The sequence below is a fragment of the Podarcis filfolensis genome (assembly GCF_964270895.1).
Source record: "Podarcis filfolensis genome assembly, chromosome: 7".
NCBI classification, from domain to species: Eukaryota; Metazoa; Chordata; class Lepidosauria; order Squamata; family Lacertidae; genus Podarcis; species Podarcis filfolensis.
In genome coordinates this window covers 51951883-51975126 of record NC_139603.1, presented here as the reverse complement: position 1 = coordinate 51975126, position 23244 = coordinate 51951883, and the positions used below count along the sequence as shown (strand labels likewise).

The 23244-nt window shown below is 41.8% G+C and overlaps 1 protein-coding gene across 4 annotated transcripts in view; it reads right to left on the bottom strand.

Moving 5' to 3' along the window:
- The window catches only part of SNTG1 (syntrophin gamma 1), a 222100-nt gene extending 199795 nt beyond the window's left edge, over nt 1-22305 (bottom strand). For 2 of the 4 annotated variants that reach the window (XM_083622994.1, XM_083622997.1), the window contains exon 1: nt 19692-20833. The gene's annotated coding sequence lies outside the window, so the exon portion shown is untranslated. The other 2 variants (XM_083622996.1, XM_083622995.1) reach the window with 2 other exon arrangements.
- Nucleotides 22306-23244: the final 939 nt, after the last annotated feature.

Genomic DNA, 23244 nt, shown 5'->3' with positions numbered 1-23244 from the left:
ACTGCGAGAAGTGAGATTACAGGGAACAAGGCAGAGGGGCTTTCTCAGTGGTGGCGCCCGCCCTGTGGAACGCCCTCCCACCAGATGTCAAGGAAATAAACAACTACCTGACTTTTAGAAGACGTCTGAAGGCAGCCCTGTTTAGGGAAGTCTTTAATATTTGAAGGTTTATTCTGATTAATATTCTGTTGGGAGCCACTCAGAGTGGCTGGTGAAACCCAGCCAGATGGGCGAGGTACAATTTATTATTATTATTATTATTATTATTATTATTATTATTATTTCAGTATAAGAATTAGAACTTAAATAAGTAGCGTTGTTTGCTTTTGGGGTTGCCTCAGGACATGGGATATATTTCTTATATCTTCAATTTCACAATGGGACAATTTGAAACTACCAAATTTACTAAGATGGAATGTGGACTCTTACCATTCAAACCCTTATTAGGATTCCAGAGACCTCAGAGTGTCAAAGCATGTGACTCAACAACTTCTGACATTCAGAAGACATCTTAAGGCAGCCCTGTTCAGGGAAGTTTTTAATGTGTGACATTTTAGTGTATTTTTTGGTCTCTGTGGAAGCAGCCCAGAGTGGCTGGGGAAACCCAGCCACATGGGCGGGGTACAAATAAATTATTATTATTATTATTATTATTATTATTATTATTATTATTATTATTCCCTTCATTGAGAAGTAATCCCTGAGAGGGGTACAACAAAACAATGTAAAATCACAACAAAAAGTGATTTGCCATAAGTCAGTGTTCCATAACACCATGAAAGGACAGATAACAAATATCCAGCAACCAATATTATGCACCCAGGTACACGGGGAGTATGCGAGTGGAATATGGAGCAAATAAAAACATGGAGACATTTATTGGGATGATCAAGGCCACAACCTGGATGCATAGCAGCAGCCTAAGGGTTTGGCTAGGCATAGGGTAAGGATCAATGCATTGTTTAGTCTATTTGCTGTGCAATGTGTTAGCTCAGGCATAGGCAAACTCGGCCCTCCAGATGTTTTGGGACTACAACTCCCATCATCCCTAGCTAACAGGACCAGTGGCCAGGGATGATGGGAATTGTAGTCCCAAAACATCTGGAGGGACGAGTTTGCCTATGCTTGTGTTAGCACCACCACCACTCAGCCCATGTGCTGGGGCCTGAACTAGAAGTTGACCTGAAGTGAAGAGTACACCACAGTGCCCACCAATCATGGTAGGTTCTTCAACCAACCAGGTCCACCTCCACTCATTATGACCCCCCTGAAGTATGACGATGAGGCCACAACTCACAATCCCTTAAGGTTATTTCCCCAAAGGGTAGAAAGCCTGGAGATTGTCCATTACTTTCCCCAACAGTAACACTGCCCAATTCCTATTCCCATCAAAGAAAGTTGTGGTGAGAATGTAATGAAATGAAATATAGAACCAAATTTCCTTGGCAAAAACTCTTCCTATGGGTAAAATTCTTTTCCAGTCCTAGTCAAACAGTGGCTGACGAACATCCATAAGCAAGGGTGATGGAGAAATAAGAAAACCCAAGACATTTTAAAAATCACTTGAAAACTTCAGCAGGCATGCTAAAGAGATAAGGCCTTACAAACAGTAAACAACACAATAAGCATTATGCAAACAGACTGTCACTTGCACAAGGGGACTTCTCCATTCTTTCCTCCCACCTGCAGCCCTCATACCCTCTCCAAGCCCCCCAAAGCAGATTGTGAGGAGTGGGTGCATGGAAAACCACAGAGGGAAGAGGTATCCATTTTGCCAAGAGAGACTGTTCACTGCCAGATGGACACAGCTGGATTTCACCCAATGTGTTTCATTAGCAACAATCCTTTGATCAGGATACACTTGTTACAACTGCAAACAAACTAACTCTAATTGGTATGACTGATATATAGAAATGTTTAACAGGCTTTCAGTTTGACTTGGTTTTTATAAAAAGGATATGTATAAAACAGACAGCATTTCACCTATGTATTTCCTTTTTGAGAACATTTCGCTTCAAATTTTGGTTTCCATGGATACTTCCCCTACATCACATTTCTAGCCTAAGGTTCCTATGTCAGTTTCTAAATATATTTAAAAGCTGCAACATTTGTATTCTCCTTCACCTAAAAATGTTATAATCCAACAAGATTAAGAACAGATTAGTAAAACTGTCCATCTGTTGAAGAAATTATTAAAGCAGGACATCACAGCTAATGATTTTGTTGGTGGTGGTGGTGGTGTATTAAGTCTATCAGAATGGACAGGGAAATAATTTATTTTACTTTTCATAATGTGAAACTATTCATGAAAGCTATTTCTGCACATGTAAAGGAAAACAGGGAGTGTTTTAAAACAAAACTAATGAGTTTAATTGTTCAAATAAATCTCAGTGTTACATTAAACCGGACATGAAGTCTTGCTACTGCTTTTCTTGTGCTTTTTTTAGACTTCCATTGTACTCTGCACTGAACTTTGGAGAAGCTGACTATACATTCATTAAAAATATGAACTTTCTTCCTAAAGAAATGGATTCAGTTTGGAGTCATACTTTGCAGTAAAAATGACATTAAGGAATTACTGAAAATCTTGAACACTGAAGGCAGTGACAGAAGAGACATGGGTATAAAGTAACAACACACTGCTGAGGATTAAGCTACAAAATCCAAGCCTTCATGGACTGGGACATGTCATAATGAAGTATATAGGTTCAAAGTTTTAGTCAAGAACTTGTCTTATCACAGGGCAACATGAAGCCACTTCAGGCCGCAGATTCAGCTGTGGGTGTCATTTCCCGGTTTCCTAATTTTAACTTGTATAACTTTACAAATAACCCATCAAATTGGCCAGAAAAGGAACAGCTACAGAGAGATGGTGTCCCTTCTGTCAGGACAGGGCTGTGGGCAAGCAGACAGCTAACAATACACCTTACCTAACATTTCAGCATATGTAGCAAGTGAAAGAGTACCTGACCACAAAGATGGCCTCGTCATATTTCATAAGCTCAATGCACTAGTACTCCAAGGAATTGGACTAATATGAACATTCTGAATCAACATCTTCATAGGAAACCAACAATGGGTATAATGGTCTTTTGGTGTTCAGCTGCCTTTGTTGGTTATTGGAGAATAATTGTATTCTGTTCTGCTGGCTTATAGCTCTTCTTTGTACTTGATAGGTGAAAACAATTTTTAAGAATTTGAATAATACTCTAGGAACATGATATGATCTAACTTCAGGAACACTAAGAAATGAAATTTTCCCAGTAAACTTCCATTTCTCAACCCATTAATTCATTCAGGGCACAGAATCAGTTTTGCACCACTAACCCAGTATCTGGGACTTTTAACAAAATATTGGTATCAAGGAGAAATGCTTCATGCCAAATTAATTTATCTTACAAACAGATTTGAGTGAAAAAGGATACTGCTTTCAAAACTGTCTTGGATGTTTTTGAAAAGAGTATCAGGACAAGAAGGGCTTACAGTCCATTCCTGTGCATGTTTACTCGGAAGTAAGGCCCATTCTGGTCAATGGCCCTTATTTGCTAGAAAGGTATGTTTGGCCTTAGGAAATTATTATTTTTGTCTTAAATTCTATTGTAAAGACTATACACCATGTCACTTGACAGTAGACTGTGTAGAAATCAATGGACTTAGTTGGATATCACTCGTTATGAAATACACAGAATTAAATAATTCATTCCATGCTTGTTCTGTGACAAAACATAGAGACATTGTATCAGAAAATTAAAAATTAAACAATTAAACAATTAAAAATTAAATTTAAAATTGCCTTCTTTTAAAAAGTAAGCCTTCTTGATTTAAGCCTTTTTCTTTCAAAATATGGATCTCTAAAAGATATGGAATACCATTCTGAATATTTCTATGATACCCAAGTCTCACAACTTCAGTCAAATATTGACTTCATTTAAATAAAATAATCCTTTCATAACACAATATCACTTTCCTGCAAATGTTTCTGCAACAAAATTAATCTCTGATTTAATAATCCAGGTGTATATAGTGACACCTATAATATTTAATAGCACAAACTATTTTTAAAAATGACTTTTCACAGATTGATAACAGCAATGAGGAAAGCTTGGAATACAGTGGTAGAATAATAAGATACTTTGATCAATATGGTTTTTTAAAATATGTATATAAAACCAGATTCCTACATTAGAAGTCGTATTTAATAGCAACTTCTTTAAGCATACTGCCTACTGTGGTTTCAGAAACTTAGCTGCTTAAAAAAAAAGAAAGAAATGTGTTCAATGTTTTTCACCTCGAAGGTTTCAGGACAAAATTTAAGAACTTTCATGTATTTCAGATACATACTGATTTTTGAAACCTATAGAATTTTCTCTGTAATGATGCTTAACATTCAGGCAGCATTCACACTGCAGTTTATTCCATTTTCCTGATGTTTCCCTGTTAGCATCCACATTCTGTTTGAGATTTCACACAATGTAAAAGTCACTTCTAGAAATATAGCTGGATATAGCACGCATTTCCATGTTATTTGCCAACAATTTTTTTTATTTCTGGAAGCAAACATAGAAACGAGCACCCTAGTTGTATGTCATTATGCTATATTTCTGAAAGTTGCTTTTATGTGAGAGCTCGAACAGAATGCAGAAATTAACAGTTAAGGGAACATGAGGAAAACAGAAAACTGCCATGTGAATGCCGCCTCAATCAAGAGCAGACTATTGTGAAACTCAGAACATCTTTCTCCACTCCATCTAAGAAGAGAATGACAACCCTGCTGAATCAGGCCAAAGTGCATCTAGTCCAGCATCCTGTTCTCACAATTGCCAGCCAGATGCCTATGGGAAGCCTGTAAGGAGGACCTCAGTGCAACAGTGCTTGTCCCACTTGTGATTCCCAGCAAGTGTTATTCAGAAGCATATTGCCTCTAAAACTGGAGGTAGTGCATAGCCATTCTGGCCACATTTTGGCATCTTTACACACCAGAGACATCTATGCATTCCTATCATTTACCTTGTGACTTTTCAACCTATTATTTTAAGATAGCTTGTCTTCAAACAGTTGGAAAAGCTGAGAGGCAAATTAAATGAATGAGCTGCTGGGAATAATGGATGCAAGCAAATAAGAAAATACAAACAACATCACAGCATTCTAATCAGTTACGGATGTGAAATGATGCAGCACAGATTGCAAAACACAGGCTGCCAAAAAAGTTGGCAATTGGACTTAAAGCATTTCCTTAGTGAACAGATTCCTATTTCTGACTCTCCAAGACCTAGCATATATCAGGAAGCTTAGGAGATCAAGCTGGAGTTGGAAGATATGACATTTTCCAAGTTAAGATGGCCCATCAGTGGTACTTTGCCCAAAGGCTCGCAAAATCTGGAGCCAGCTCTGCATCTTCAGGAGTAATTCTATGTGGCCTTTGTAGATGAGACGCCACCCCTACAACTTATTTCACAGAGCTATACTGAGATGGCAACAAACTTGGAAGTTTGTTGTTGTCCTCCATTTATCTCAAGAGACAATGGAGTGTGCCTCTGAGGGTCAAGTTATTTCACTGGAGAATCACAGTGTCTGCTGTGGCTGCAGAAACCGGCAACTTGCATCCACTGCCTCCTGCATTGTTTTTGCTGCATTAACAGCATCAAAGTGACCTCTCCAGAGGGCAAGCCTGCACAGGACCTGGGCTGCCCAGGTGACAAAAAGAGAGAAAACCTTCTTGCCCTCACAGATGTGGTCAAAAGGAAAGCAGAGTAATACATTTGGCATCAGCTTGGCTGAAGGAGTTGCTAGGAGGCGGCCTACAAGACACTATCTTAGGGATTCCACTCCAAATTTTTGTAGGGTTTACTCCTTAGCCTTTCCTTCTCATGAAGATGTCCCACAATGCAGCAGGTATGGACTGCTCCTCAGGGTTTACTTTCAAAGGCTTTCTCACAAATGAGTATAGCCACAATGCAATGGAGATTTAGGAAAACTCTGTTTTCCTTCACCTAGAGGGGCTATCTTCCCAGGTTGATGAGCCTCATCTGCCCCTCATTTCCCTCTACAGCATGTGCAGTAACTGCATCTTGACCACTGGACCCACTATTGGTCTCATCTGCTTAATCCACCAGAGCATGTCTTCACATGCAGGGGAAGTACCTAACACACTGAGGGTTTGAGAACCATTGGCTCACATGGTTTAGCAAGCCAATTGAAGCAAATTACTTCATATCATTGCTTAGATGTAACTTGCATCTACTTAGAGATAGACATCAGTACCTTCTTATATAGCCACCAAAAGTAAAACCAACTTATGTTCATCTTGTGGTCTACTAAAACCCCTAGATCCTTTTCACATATACTACTGGCAAGCCAGGTGTCCCTCATCTTATATTTGTGCGGCCGCTTCTTGCTGCCTAAGTGCAGCCCTTATTGACATTCATTTTGGTAGTTTGGATCCAGTTCTCCAATCTGATAAGTTTATCTTGAATCCTGATTCTGGTTCCTGTGGCATTAGTTACCCCTCCCAGTTTGGTGTCACCTGAAAATTTGATGAGCATCCCTTCAATTCCCTCATTCAAGTTGTTTATAAAGATGTAGAATAACAATGGGCCCAGGCCAAAACCCTGAAGCACCTTTCTACAGTCTCAAAAATATCGCAGAAGAGCTGGACTCTTTGATTTAATATTCAAAACATGTGATTCTAAAGGTGAAATTGACCTTAACTTGATACTAAATCAATCCACATCTATGTGTTTATGTAACAATAATCATGACACACATGATTAGGCTCAAAAAAGCAGATGTAGGGATGTCTTCTGTACCACTGAGCTTCAGCCAGTTGGCAAATCCTGCTAGAGGTCAAAACATTCAGTTGTGGTTTGTGACAGCCATATGTTTAACTAGAGGAAAGACTAGTACTCATTTTTTAAATCACCATGTATACTTTATTGTATATAAAATTCTCTTCTGTGCACAAGTCCATACAAAACTGCAAACTCAAACAGTTCCAGGCTATTAACTGCATCTAAACAGTTGAAACATGTAATTGGAAAACTATCAGTCAGAAATACACTATTATTTATTCATTTCATCTATGAATTCATTTCCATTTAAAAAAAAAAAACCAAAGCTTTAATTCAGAGATGTAAGATTTCAGGAAATGTTGAAGACATTGAAATAACATAGTTCAGAGCAAAGACACATTTAAGAAAAGCTAAATGAGCAGCTATGGCAAAGGGATTTCCCTAACTAATCTTTATTTCTGCTAAAATACTTACACTGTATATACCCCTGTCTCTCAGCTTTATAGGCATTGTTCACCACTGCTGATCACCCAGGAAAGAGACTCAGGATCTTGAGACTGTTGCAACCAAACCCGCAAAGGACTCAAGGAAACACCTAAAATAATTTAGCCACTGCTCCCCTTCACTGTTAAGCCAGAAAACAAAACAAAAAAAAACCTTTGTTCCGTGCAGCTTCATAACTTGAAGTTGGACTACATCTCCTATGATCCCCCACTGTGCATTATTCTCCTGGGTCCCTCGTCTTGGAACAAGAGCTCTCCACCACCTGTTATCCCCCTTCCCCAATGTTCCTCCCACCCTTGAGTAAGTCAGCAGAGGATATGGAATCAGATAAAGAGGTCCAAGAAACAATTTAACACTTCTATAATAAGCTTTAAACAATTCCAGTTTAACCAAAGGTTTAGGTAAAAACTAAACACAAGACATTCAAATGGATTAAAAATGGTCTTAGCTCCCACCCTGTTTTTCACCTACAGCAGCCCACTCACTGTCTCTCACACAAAGAAGGCCCCACTCCATGCCAACAGACTCTCATAAAAAAAAATTCTGAAACAGAGGCAATAAAGAGATAAGCCCTAATACAGCATTGTTTTAAAACTGACCTGTAATTTTAAATATGCACTTGAAAGGCAAATATTTTATTGCAAGACTTGGTTCCTGAGAGGGTAATCCAAAGCCCGCAACAGCCTGAGATTCCTCACATCACCAGTTCAAGAACCACTGAGGGCTCTAAGCCTTAGCACCTATTAACAATTCTCCCAAGAAAAACTGTAGGGAGAAAATTTGACCTGTTACAGTATAATTGGCTTATATTTGTAGAATAAAAGGTTTTCTTATTTTTGCTTTTGTTAGGCAAGTTTATTCATCCAGACTAGAAAAAGTTGCATCAGTTCTTTTGACACTGGGAATCAAAGAAAGCAGAGCCAGGCAACAGACACACATAAATCACAGGTGACAGACAAGCAACAATATATTCCATACAACCCTTTAAAAGTTGTTCTTCCCGCACCAACGTTTTACTAATGAAAGACTTTTACACTGCTGTGTGAAAACTCTATAAAACTATGTTTTGTGTACTCTGCTTAGGGATTTTTTTATGAAGCAGTTTATAACCTGTTCTAAATATAATTTTAAAAATGAAGATTCCTGCATTGGACTAGATGACCCTTTGCATCCCTTTCAACTCTAAAATTCTATTATCCTAAGATACCCCCTCACCACGTCAAACTACTACTTTAATTTTCAGTGTGATGGGGGCGGGATGCAAAAGGGAGCACTAGTTTAATTCTTAAAGTTGAGCAAAGTGTTTTGCTACTGAGGTCAACACAGGGACGTTTGGAGGCAAACCCCCTCTGCTATAGATGTCAACTCTCCAAGGACTTTATTGATGGAGAGAAGTCGTGGGGTTCAAGCCTCTGTCCTGGAACCTATGCTAACTTATCCTAGATATCTACATGTACAGAACCCAGGATTGAGCTATGTTCTAGACATGAAGGTATATGATATAGTAACCTTGCTAAGCGTATGTTGTCTGGTCAATGACTGGAAGGGAGCTCACCAGATAATCACGTGCCAGATATTTAGCCAATAATGCATACATTACAGTCACAAAGAAGAAAACCCACCACCATGTGATTAATATGTGAGCCAGATGAACCACACTAGTTTCAGTAAATTAGCCAATGGTATATGCATAGCCAACAGAAGATCAAAAGTAAAATCTTGCCCAAGGCTGCAACAGATTAGCTCCAAAATAGCTTGGTGTATTAGTGCAGTACAACAGGCATACCTGGCACTTAACATATTTTAAAATACTTTAGTGCAGTATGTGCACCATCACATAAATAAATCTTTCACTCTGTTATCAGCAAAACTGCTCTGGGATGCACACCCTGACCAAAATGTGAGACTGTGAACTTCTGAAAGACTGTGCACAATGGCCCAATTTAGACACTTAATGGGAAAAACATTCTACTGAAAAATAGAGCAGATATGTTGGGCACAAAAGGCAAACAGATTTAAGTGAGCTCCCAAAGTAAATCTTTGTCAGCATTCTGTGGCTTAAATCACATCCTCAATGCCACTATCAAGAGTTCACATGTCTATTCCACACTTGCAAGGAACTGATGCACTTTGAAACTCCCTGCTTCCCACCCAAAGGATCAGTTCCTTGCAAGTGTGGAACAGACATTATATGAGCTCTTGATAGTGGCATTGAGGATGTGAGTTGTTTAAGCTACACAATGCTTAAAAACTTTTTTTGTCTGAGCCAGCCTACCCAGGCGAACATTTATTTTGATATGTAAATTTATTTTATAACGTATGTTTTTCAAACTACTGGTCTGAGCTATTTTTAAGCAAATTCGCCAAAATCTACACTGCTGACATGGGTTGCCATATGTCCAGTTTTTCCCAGACATTTAGCAATTTTCGCCTGGAAACAGTTTCCAACAGCCGAATCCTGGCTATGTCCATAAAATTTTGGACATAGGTTTTGGTACTTTGTAGAAAAAAAGCCCTGAACAACTTGGGGTATGATTACCTGGAAGATCACCAGCTCTCCCACAGACCCACCCACACAGTATAGCTTCCCCAGGTGGTACCATCTTTTACAGATGGAAAAGAATGAGAAGGGAGCTGAAATGTAGAGGATGTGCCTAGCTAGAACTGAGACATCAGCTGATTTAATTATCAGATCCTGCAAGATATAGTTGTTTGTATGATAGTATGACCAGCAAAAGTATGCACACATCTTCCTAAAAAATAACCATGAATTTATCAGAAAGTCGTTTCCTAAATATCTGTTAGCATTACATGCCACTTACATACCTGAAACATGAAAAGTAAGACTCCAAATTCATTGAAGGAAGGAGAGCGGGAGCAAGAGAAAGGAAATGAGATTTTTCAAGACCAGTCAAAGAAAAAATAGGGTCAGGCTTCCTCACATGATGTCGCAAGGCTTTTAAAGCTTAAATTCAATTATTTGCTGGAGGGAATAGAATTAAAGTACACTATAATTTTAAAAGTCAAGTAATAGATTCACACAAATTTCAAAATCTATCTACTTCTGAACTTGCTGGTTATAGCAAGTGGCACATCATTTTCCAGTCCATAATGCATTTTGACACTTTTCTGATAAACCTATTACAAGTTAAACACTAATAAAAGTTTAATAACACTAAATCTTGCCTTAGTACATACGCTATGGTCTAGCTTGCAGGCAAGTGTGTGTGTGTGTGTGGGTGTGGGTGTGGGTGTGGGTGTGGGTGTGTGTGGGTGTGTGTGTGTGAGAGAGAGAGAGAGAGAGAGAGAGAGATTCTTAGCCTGAATGTCTAACCAGTGTATCAAAACAAAAGTACACATCTACATCAATAAACCCCAATGGAAATAAAACTGTAAAAAAAGAAAATTTTAATTAATCTTTAAGAGCAGTAGTGAATACTCCGCCATCAAGGGATAAATGGATACACCTAAAACTAGCTTTATGACTGAAGAATAGAGATGTGTGCATAGACTGGATCTATGCTTGTGGATTACATGTTGCATGTACTGTACTTGAATTGCATTCATGTGGATTGAACCAGAAATTGCTGGCAAGGTGATGGTGGAAATGGACCCAGCTCTGTTCCACTAGGAAGTACGATGGTAAAGACTAGGCATGGTTCATCTAGGGCAGTCTTTCCCAATGTTCACAAGATGTTTCATACTACAAATCCACTCATCCCTAACTATTGGCCATTCTGGCTGGGGATGATGGGAGCTGCAGTCCAAAATATCTGCACAGGACCTGGTTCAGCAAGGCTAATCTAGGTATCAGTGAAGTGTGAGGTGGGGCAGATGATGCTTGGCTCCAATTGCATTCAGCAGGATCACCATTTCCCCACTCCCACAATTCCCACCCTTTGGTCCCAAATAAAACCTCACAAAATTTAGCACACGTTTACATAATGAAGTACAAAACTTTGGATGATATAATACCATTAAAAATGCTGTTGTTTTAGTTAACTGTGGATATGTATAACTTCTTCTGTTTTATACACCACTTTAAATGTTTTGGAGTTTTTTGCCTTAAAGGTCAGTGTAAAAGTATTTTAAAGAAAATAAAATATTGACACTTGCTTAGTCTCTTAGTCAAGGTATCTGCATACATTGCATATGCATCGATTATGCTCAAAGGAGTTCACGATAAAACCATGCCATTCAAAAATAAAAACACAACAACAAAACACCACTAATCAACACTATAAAAGCAATCCAACTGTTTGATAATAATGCATAATAAAACAATATTTCTATTGAAATGAAACAATGGCACATACATATGCAACAAACTGATTTCACATTTAATGTAATTAAAGCTGAAATTCTCCTTAACTCCTTTGACTTGAACTCCAAATTACTCAGAACGTGGCTATGGGGAGCCATGGACACTAGGGCACCGAAGAAGATGCCAGAGCCTGTGCCATACATTCTGAGGGACCTGTTTATTAAAATATGTATACTTGGCCTTACCATCCCTAGCAGGGCCCTCATGGTGACAAACAAACATCAAACAAACAAACAGCTAGGTTCAAGGTTAATAACTTGTGTTAATTCACAAAGCCCAAAAAAACTTTGGCATGAAGAATCTTACAGATTGGGATGCAGGTGGCACTGTGGTTTAAACCACTGAGCCTAGGGCTTGCTGATTGGAAGGTTGGCGGTTCAAATCCCCACGATGGGGTGAACTCCTATTGTTCGGTCCCTGCTCCTGCCAACCTAGCAGTTCAAAAGCATGTCAAAGGGCAAGTAGATAAACAGGTACCGCTCCGGCGGGAAGGTAAACGGTATTTCCGTGCACTGCTCTGGTTTCGCCAGAAGCGGCTTAGTCATGCTGGCCACATGACCCAGAAAAACTGTCTGTGGACAAACGTCGGCTCCCTCGGTCAGTAAAGCGAGAGGAGCACCGCAACCCCAGAGTCATTCACGACTGGACTTAACTGTCAGGGGTCCTTTACCTTTTTTTATCTTACAGACTGCCTTGATCACCGAGATCTTCTAGTGAGGAGTTGTTCTTGTTGTTGTTATTTATATATATATATATATATATATATATATATATTATATATTATATATATATTATATATATATATATATATATATATATATATATATATATATATATATATATATATATATATTATTATTTATAGACCACTTCATAGCATAAAGCCGTTGAAGTAGTTTACATGGCAAAACTGGAGCTACCTATGCCCCTGAGGTTTGGTTAGCATCACTAGGGACCAAATCTTTACCATGGCAGCACCTACCTTGTAGAACCCCCTGCCAGTAGAAATTTGGCAGGGACCATCTCTGCTTTCTTTCAGACATATTCTGAAAACTGTGCTGTTTAGACAGGGCTTTGCAATACAAATTTCACTTTTAACCAACCTGTGTTTTTCTGATGTTTTTTATTATGTTTTTATGTATGTTCTTTCTAATTTTTATTAAATTTTCTATGTTGCACACCACCTTAATATACTTCCTATGAAAGTGCAGGTAACATTTTAATAAAACAAAATAAATTTTAAGATGCCCTCCCAGACACTGCCGAAACATGTGAAGGTCACTTAGGTAAAAGCAATAATGTTTATTGCAGTTGCACAAATGTGGCACATTACCTTTTTTTATTAAAAATCACGGGTAACACAAAATCAAAAATAACCTCCAGATAGTCACTTCCCAAAAGCACAAAGGGAAATCACCTCTAGGAAGAAATACCATATGGCATGGTGCTAGCATGACTGACAGTTGTCATGTCAGGTCCCTTAGTCTCCTTTGGTGACTTCGATTGTGTCCCTCGTACTGCTTCAAGCTCTTTGGTCACCTATAAACTCATAAGTCCCTTCATCTCCAATCACCCTTACTGAAATAAAGTACTTAAAATGAACAAGGGCAAGAAGTGGCCTGACAAGAGTATTGCATACCAACGAAATGCAGTCTCAGGCAACGTGAGTCAAGTTTCATAGGCAATAATCTCATGCACATTTCTAAAGTTAGAAATAATAACTTCTGGGAGATTGCTGAATCTGATATTAAAAATATACTCATTTAAAACAATGTGGACACTCAATGCCTCCTAGCTGCTTGTTTCACTGTCATCTAATGAATGTTTATTACTGAAGCATGAAACGATGACTTATTATAAGGCATGTTATAAAATGCTTCTGCAACATCTGCTAATTATTTTCTAGCTACAAATATAAAATTTCTAAATTGTTTTAAAACTCATAATTTCTTAATTTAGCCTAGAGGACAACTGGCCGAACTGATAGTGTGGTGAGAGCCAGTGTGGTGTAGAGGTTAAGAGCAGTCGACTCATAATCTGGTGAACCAGGTTCGATTCCCCACTCCTCCGCATGCAGCTGCTGGGTGACCTTGGGCTAGTCACACTTCTCTGAAGTCTCTCAGCTCCACTCACCTCACAGAGTGTTTGTTGTGTGGGAGGAAGGGAAAGGAAAATGTTAGCCGCTTTGAGACTCCTTTGGGTAGTGATAAAGTGGAATATCAAATCCAAACTCCTCCTCCTCCACTTCTTCTTCTTCTTTTCAGTCTTAATACTGTGATATGGGGACGGTGATCTATCTCCATAATCTATGGCTGAAAAACCCATAACTTTCCATTGCAAATTTCTGCTTTGTAAACTTTAGAAAATGGAAGGCTCACATGAGTTGAAACATGTTTTGCCACTCTTTCACATTTAAGTTGGTCCTTGTTTATGTGTATTTTTCAGGAATACATATTTGAGAAAAGTGAGCTACAGGGCGAGAGAGTATGTGTTGTAGAAACACCTTGTCACCGTGCTGAAGGAACAAAAAAGGCTGGCATGCAGTGTGGTGCTAAGTCACTCATTCTATTTCCACAATAACTTTCCCTTGCACAATGGAACTTCCCCACTTTCCTCCCTCCACATGCCCCCTAAATCTATTTATGGAAGGGGAGCCTCTCAACCTTCTGGAGCAGATTTGAGAAAGTGAGTTCCATTGCACACAATGCTTGTCAATCAAATGCAATACATGTTTATCGTGGTTTATCATTGTCTGTGTGATTCTCAGGCCCAATGTCAGTGGTAATCCTTTGTAATATAGCGCTCTGTGCAAGGCCAACATTTGGTGGCCCAAAATGGACTTTACGTCCCCTTAGCTTAGTCCCCTGTGCGAGGGAACCACCCACACCACCCTAAATCCAATGCTGCTTATATGCCTGCTCCTACTTAGTGTGAGTTAGTTAAAAACGTTTCCAATCCCTTCCTCATAACTAGAACAGAGGAAGGAAGGTAGGTAGGTGCATAAGGCCAAGGCTTGCCTAAAACAGAGGTCGGGAGCAGGCCTGACCTCTCTAGCTTGTTCCTGTGGCTCTCCCATCCATCACCCTGCTCTGCACTGCCTTGGGTGCTCTTACATGGCTGGAACAGGCTCCTGAGCTATGAAAATGCCTCTTCTTTACCAGAATGAAGGATGGAGAACCCTCTAATTAGTCTCTGGTTGGAATGTATCCAATATACAACGGAAAGGGTCACCATCTGTTGCTCCACACACTTTGTCTCTGGACCCATCCACCACTGGCAGACATACTCCATAAGGCTGTCCATGAGGGAATACAGCCCTCAGAGGGAAGAAGATTCTTACAAGGCCATCAAGTCCTAAGAGTGTTGGTTGCCTAGTAATACAGACAAATGTGGGAGCAATATTATCATAACCATCTTGGAAGCCAGGATCTGGGAGTTGCAGCGGTGTCATTGGCTGGAATAATATTCTAACACACTACTTCAATAAGTATTTCAATTAGTCTATCTCCCCCCCCCCCGCCCGCTTCCACATCTCCCATTTTTGCATAGGAGGAAGAAATCCTTATGACAATTTGAAAATTATTCCAGTTGCTGATTCCCCTGCCCATACACACTCTAGATGTTCCTTGCAAGTCACCTTTCTGTATAAAATGTAGCAGGTACAGACATTCTAGCAAAATATAAGATTATAAAAGTGATTCAAAAAGCACTGGGGTCAATAAGGGATTCAGCTGATGAGAGGGAAGCTCATATCTTTCAGCATTTAATGCAAGCTCTGAGGGACATCAATATAAGGTACACAAGCCTTCTTCCATCTTGGTGGCCTCCAGAAAATTCAAATATAAAAATCATTTGAAGAATTAGGCTTACAGGTTTACTCATGCATCGAAAAGCATGAGAACTGCATCCATGTTAATTTTGACAGTCTATCAGCAATAAACATGTTCTCCCATCTCCCATATATGCAAGATTCACCTGCTCCATTCTCTTACTGACTTGTGTTGCCTCTCAAAACCAAATTAAAGCAGGTCAGTGTAAAACTTGGTGGTGATTGCCCTCATTGTGGCCTCAGCTTCAGTGTTCTTCTATTTGCAGAGAATGAAGGTGAAAGACTGCAGGGAAGTGTGGGTGCAGAGGACTAAATTGTAAGCAAGCACAATATGCAGGACTGTAGAATAGCTTTACTGCCTACATTGTGTATGGACAGCTTAACTTGCAATTTCCATGCTTTGGAGTGCACCTAAGAAAGCCTTAGCTCTTCTCTTTTAAACAGCTTTTTAATATCCCTGGATATGTATTGAATATAGTTGTAGTCTTAAGAGTCAGAAATATGCTCTAATGAAAGTCAGCAGAATTTTTTGGGACATCTACAGCAAAATCATCAATACAATGGCATTAATTCTAGCAAATTATACAAGCCAAATAAGACTGAGGATCCAATATGCATACTTACTTGGGAATCAGCCCCACTTAACTCAACAGGCCTTTAATTCTGAGTAGATATGCAGGGGGAAGAAAGGAGGACTTTGAAAGGGCATACCACCCCCACCCCCCGCCATCCTCCGGCTGAAGTCAGAGCTATCCTATCTTCCAACTTTGTTTCTGTTATAAAACAGAAATCTAGTTTTGAAATCTAGGGCTGATCCAAACATGCTTTCTTTATGATAAATTCAATAGGACTTACTATTGAATTTAACCGAATAGACACGGTCAGGGTTACAAGTTACCTCTTCACATTTTACAATAGTAAAATAGTAGCCAGAATTAAATAATTTGAATTAGTGCCTGCCTGCATATGAATAGCAGATATGAGAAGACACTAAGAGCCAAATGTGAAAGGAGGTAATATGGTTCCTTCATCAATTTCTAAGTGACTACAACACAGTTGTGGTTGCTACTGGGGGGTTTTTTTCCTGTTCACAAATTGGCCTTTACTTCTGCTTAGCACTTTAGTGGGACAAAATAACTTATTTAATAAAGTATGTGAAAAACTACTTTGACCCCAAAAACAGAATCACTCATCTAACTATTTAAGCTGAAAAAGTGAGAGAATAAACTTATTTCTCCAGATTGCTTTATCAGGCTAGCCGCTAGATGTTACACAAAAAGGAGAAGGTTGTTACTCCTCCTCCATCTCGCACCCTTGTTTAACATCCGGCCTGCTAAAGAGTTCTGGTGAACTCCAAAACTTGGTCACTATTCTGTGAAACTTTGAGTGGTCCTAACGAAAGTATTGCCAGAATGTGGTTTTTGAAGAGGGGGAAAATATGTTCCAACATGCCTTCCTTGGCTTTTTTTGTAGCTGAAGTAATTTAGTAAAACAGAGGATCCTCGGGGTTTCTTTCCAACTCTATGATTTTATGATTCTATTAACATCTCATTAGTTTGTCTAGCCAGAATCACTACACTGTGCTGATCAGTCACCAGATTGTAGGACCCCCTCCCATCCTCCACTTAAGCAAGGCACATATTAAGTCCATTAGTTCTCATGACAGTATTAGGCTAAACTGCAGAATTATATGAGGACAGAAAACAAAACATGCATTTGGTGTCTGGATTTGGTTGAGGACCCCTGGTTTCCCAAAAATCATCTGCTTATCTCATCAGCTACTGTTAAGTCATTTCTGCTTGTAAAAAGGGACCACTCTAATGCACTCTAAATAAATCCCAGCCTTCAGGCAAGGTTTAGCGTTCTGTACACAGTATTGTACAGGCACTTTAGTGAAAGACTGCCTCTCTGCCACTGCATGGGGAACTACTACAATAAGTCCATATGTATAGTTCAGAGGCAGACTGCATTGCCAATCAAGTCTTCCCCTTCTAATTAACATTAAGACCAGGCAGGCAGGTAGGGTGTGTAAATGCTATACCTTTGAAGCACATTTTTTTCTCAAACAATTCTGGGCTGCTGTTTTCTATGGTTTGCTGGGAATCGTAGCTCTCTAAACTACAGTGCCCGAAATTCTTTTTTCTTTTCTTTTTTTAGGAGGAAGTGCTAAAGGTACACAGGCATACCTCTTACACATTGCAGGTTCTTTTCCAGGCCACCACAATAAAGCAAGTTACACACAAAACATTTCTCAGTGAATCTAAAAGTTATATTTACACTGTACTGAAGTCTATTAAGCCGTGCTCCCCTGACAGCAGGGGGGAGAGGGAGGGAAACCCACATCCAGCACTAGGCAACTCCACTCCCATTGCCAGAAAGGGGGGGGGCTCCCTTCCCCTGGAAGCAGCCAGACTCCCTACAGCTGCACCCATATACCCTCAGAAGCAGCAGTATTTGTGAAGCACAAGAAAGTGAATCACAATAAAATGAGGTATGCCTGAAGTGTGTATGCAGTCATCATCACAGCAGGTAGAAATTATCATCCCAACAATCTAAAAACACTTCAGGTTCTTATGACTGAGAAATATGAACCTTGCTGATGCAGTTCTGGAAGTGCATTTAGACAGCTAACATACAGGACCTATTTCCTCACCTGGTGACAGCCAGGTACAATACCTGGTTGAAAGATGGATTATATATTCTGTCTTTTGCTATGAATGTATTTAAATAATTATTCTCTTTATTCCAACAAGATCAGCAGATATAGCACTATACAGAGTAACTCAAGGAAAGCGCACATTGATGCCAGCCCCAAGGAGCTTATGACAATCCATGTTCTCTAGGATGTACAGCTAAAATATCATGCTACAATATGCTGAAACTACATTTAATTGTATCTACTAATAATGGCTGTCACAAAATACCCAAAGCTGGAAGCACGGGCCAGAATAAAGTGCATCAAACAGGGAAGCTTTATGGTTGGTTGGTTGGTTGGTTGGGGGGTTTTTTATAAAAAAAATCAAACTACTGGGCAGCATCCCAGATACAAACCTGCCAATTTCATTTTAGCTTAGTTTTCTGCAACATATATCAAGATATCATTGCATGCAATCCCACTCCTTACCATAATATGTGACAAAGTTCATTTATGCAAGTCAAACCAAAATAAAAGCCTTCTCTGCCTCCACGCCTCCCCCACATGCACCTTTGATAGCTGCACATGCTGATCTTAATGTGCTCACTTGGAACAGATCAAGCTAGTAGACAAATGCCCACAATTGCCTATAAATCTGTTTAATGGCTCTTACTCTGCAAATCTTTGAGGGTAAAGCAGAATGCAAAAAGCAAGGGCAATGTGGAAAAGATTGCAGTTTGCAGTCTCAAGGAAGAGAGAATAGCCGGCTGGCTCCATTCACTAATTGTGCTGAGAGGGAGAAGTGGAGATCTCAGGGCTTTCAATGTGACAGGCTTGCCACAACTGATGAGTTTCAAGATAATAATGATTACAGTTCCATAGGCCTTAGAATATGTTTCAAAAAACACACACACAAAACTTAATATTTGACTCAGACACCTACTCTGTGCTATCAACACACTAAACTGAAATCATACAGGATTCAGCAGCCGTTTTTGTGACAGATTTCCAGCTCCACAGTGACCCTCACAAGGGTAAGTAGTTCCAGAGGCAAGAAACAGACCACACACACACAGCACATGGGCTGCATATAAAAAGATATTTGAGAAGAGCACCAATAACAACAACACACTCTATGTATCCAAGACAAATCAACAGAAGCACAGCTTGTACATGTGAAGGAACTACTACTGGACTAATGTGCTTTTTGCTTTACAAAAGACTTGGCATTTACCTGGGGAACTAATGGCAAAACGGCAGGCAGGCACATTTGCGCTGTTAGCTCTGTTGTGCTCACGGACCCCGCACCGGGTCTCAAAGGTATGTCAGCACTGAAACAGAAGCATCTCCAGTGCTTCTCAGAGCTGGACAGATGGTGTACTGCAACAGAGCTTCTTGCAAATGAAAGCACACTAGGAACACCCATCCAAAATGTAGAACTGCATTTAGTACAGGGACCATGCCCTCTTCCCCCTTCCAGGTCCCAAGAGAGAGTAACAGCGGCATTATCATCTTAATATTTTTTTATTTAAAAAATGCCACACCAGAGGCAACCTTTTCCTGGCGAGCATCACCCCCCCCCCCAAAAAAAAAACACCCACCACCACTTACTTGCTGACATGCTTGCTCTCACTGGAACGCCGGACTTTCAACTCCCCGAACCGCCTCTGGAAACTTGTTTCCCCAATATTCCCAATCCACGCAGTTAAGAGAAGCGCCGCCGTGGCAAGGCGCTAGCCGGCTGACTTCCGACCGCGGCGCCCATTGCTTAAGAGTCGCAACTTGCACTCCGGAGGTTTCCAAGCGCTGAGCTCTGTGGAAGTCTCTGTGGAGAGCTCCAGACTGGAGAGGGAAGGGAATCTGCGATCCCTGCTTGCATCTGCGGGGGGAGAGAGCGGAGCACGGCAGAGCAGCTACTTCGCGGCGTCCATCCGAAAGAGAAGGGAGGCGGGGGCGAGCCAAGAGGTAGCAGCAGCAGCAGCCGCGATCGCCCTTTCAGCAGCAGCAGCAGCGAGGCGAGAGCCGGTCTAGAGTCGCCAGCAGCAGCAGCAGCAGTAGCGGCGGCGCTTCCTGGCGCTGGGTGTGCAGGCTGGAGGCGCTGTCCATGCCTGCGGGTGCCGACCTGTAAGCCAAGCGCCGGGCAGCTCCGCCGATCTCCCGCCTGGCGTCCTTCTTGGCTCGTTCTCGGGAACCTGGGCGCTCGCCAGCGTGTGGCTTAGAAATGCCTCAGCCTCTGCAGGTGGAGCAGGCGCTCCGAAGGACGACCCGGGAAGCGCGGGCCCTTTCCCAACCGACCCCTACTGGGGAAAAGAAAGAGGCGGAGGAGGCGGCGGGACGCCGGGAAGGAAGTTTTCAATCGCGCTGCCGGTTAGCAAAGGGGGCGCCATCCATCGGAAGGCAGAGGCTTCCCTGAAGAGGAAATTAATATGCGGGGGCAAATTAAGGTCCGCCGCCCTCCTCCCGCAGGAGATTTGCCATCATTCCAGAATCTCTTCGACGGCCATGTATTCCTCTCGCTGTTGCCCCAGATGTGGGAGCGTCGATCCTGCTCGATGGTACCAAGCTGTCCAGCGGGGAGTGAAGACGAGAATCGCTAAACTAGAAGAGAAAGAAAAAGGATTCGTCGGGATCTGAACTACAAAGAAGAGACGGCTAGGCATTCCGCCCCAAGCAAGTCCAGGAGTTCCCTGCCACTGTTGCAACGAGCACGTGTTGCACAAAGTTACGATTCCCCCCCCCCCTTCCTGGGGGTGGCCAGCTTTTGTTTTCTGCGGGGGCGGAAAGGGGGGGGGCGTCACATGTCGTTGCTTCCACCGGGAGGGGGATGACGGGGAGGAGAGTCGGAATAGCCAACAGCCAGAAGCTTGAAGCTGAGTTTAATAGGTGTTTTACATGCATAAGGAACTGGGTCTCCGGGTGGCTGCTCATCCCCGCTTCTCAGGGCTAAACTGATGTAATGTGCAGCTTACTTGGAAGTCAGCTAGCCTCATTCATTTCATGGTGCTTGATCCCCAAATAAGTGTAAGCAAGGGAGGGAGAAGTGGGTCAAAGTCGGAGCACATACAGTACTAGAAATCACCGAAATAACGTAAGCCGCCCCCTTTCAGTCCCCAAACCCAGCCGCGGAGTGTTTGAGCATGTGTTTGAGTGCCTTTTCCTTCACTAGTATCCCAACGGGCCAACCTCTAAACATTTGGGGTGAGGACAAAGGGTTAAGACTCTTGACCTGAAGAAAGGCTTGAGAGACCCGCTGGCATAAATTCATTTCAGACGCCAAAAGGCGCCGACGAGCAAGCAGGTGCCTGGTGGGAGTTTTACATCAGAGTGTCTCACAGCAGGCGACTTGTGATCAAAAACCATCACATAAAAAAGGGATCCTCAAGACGCCATAAGATTTAAGCACTGCAATCACGATCGTGATTTTCTTTTTAAAGAAAAAGGGGGAAAAGCTTGCTACTCAAAGCTGCGTTACTGGGTGGTGCTCGGCTCCATCCATCGCCCTTTAGAATGGGAAGGCGTTTTGTTTGCACAGCTTTTTGCAGCAACCCACTCTCGACCCTTTATATTTCACTAAGCAGAGAAAGAAAACGGTGGCTCCTCTGACTCCGAAAAATACAGCCTTAGAGCGTCCCAAACGCGGAGACTCTCCCATCCCTCCCCTCCCCCCAATCCGAGTCTGCTGCGTTTTACTTCTACTCCACGGCTAGAACTAAGATCGCGACGCACCTGACAAGCCAAGCTGCTTAACAAGCCAACCCGTCGTGGTGGGCGGGTGGGTTTGCTGGATCTGTTTTTGTTCTGGTTTCTGTATCACACTAAAAAAGGAAGGAACAGAGAAACAGCCTGGATAATTCCTCAAGAACACCGTCACCATAACTCTGGCCATAAAAAACGTTCTACAGTATTTGCGCCGAAGAAATTGGAAGATTTACCTACGCTAGCGGAGAGGCACATTCAGGCTCAGGGGCGGGCGGGGCAGGAAGACGAGCTCCTTTTCTCTGATTGGCTGTTGCTGCTCCGTGTCACGCGGCCGCCTGCTTCCTGAGTCTCCCCGCATCTCCGCCCTGGTCATTATAGGGAAGGAGGATGAGGGACGAAGGTTCTCTCTTTCCCTGTGCTTCCTCCACCTGCGCGTTTAGTGTTTTCCAATTAAAAGGCAGCTGGTTAGGAAAGAATCCACCTGCATAGATAAACTGCAGGATTGGAGCCAATAGCAGACGTTCCCTCGCGCCTCGTCTCTCAGGCTCTTTCCCGCCTTTGGCCTTTGCTAAGGAACACACAGATGCAGAAACAGATTCATGTGTACATAAATTGGAAGGGCTCCTTATTGCATGAGGTGCTAATAACACGCCCCTTTCAAGGGCTGTGAGGCGGGAAAGGAATTAAGGAGGGGGATCGGCTTCCTTAAGCACCCACGGAAAGAGCTGGGCAGATGATGGCGCCTCGCTTGGGGGAGGCGGCGAGCTCTTTATTCCCCCCCGCGAGGAGAATGATCGCGGCGGCGGCTCGCTAAGTAGGTGAAGACGGAGGCAGCATCTTGAGGCGCCTCAGGCATCCTTCTTGCAGCATGTTCTCTCCCCCCCCCCCCCCCCGTGCGAGGAGTTCTACCTTCAGACTGGTTGCCGTTTCTTAAAAAAACAAACAAAAGAAAGGTCGAGATGGCTCTTCCATCTCTCTTATACTTGTTTGGTTGGTTATCTTTTTTAAGGCGTGGAGACAATGGAGTGAGGAATCCTCTTTGGTTTCCCTCTTGAGGAGCTTCTCTCCTAAGTGAAGGGATGCTCTGAACCCTTTGGGCAGAAGAAGGAGCCAGTCTGGCCAGTGGATGCTAAGCTGGCTGGCCATTTTGAAAGAGCTGATAAAGCACTGAACTACAAGAAACATGCTGTATTTTTTCCGTGTATTTACTGGGAAACCGCAAGGTCCACCTTGTTTTACGTTTGCCAAAATACTGTGAGAAAGTCATGCACACACCATGACAAGGGGGACCTTGCAGTGTGGAGTGCTCCTGTTCACTGTCCCAGCCATGCCCATTTCCAAGATACTCCATGCTGTTACCCTTCTTGTTTTCTCCTAACAGTCAGGATTATTTAGCCACTGAGCATGCTGAGTGTTCCTTAGGCTGCATTCATGCGCCTCCCAACAACATTTTTTTTTGTACTTC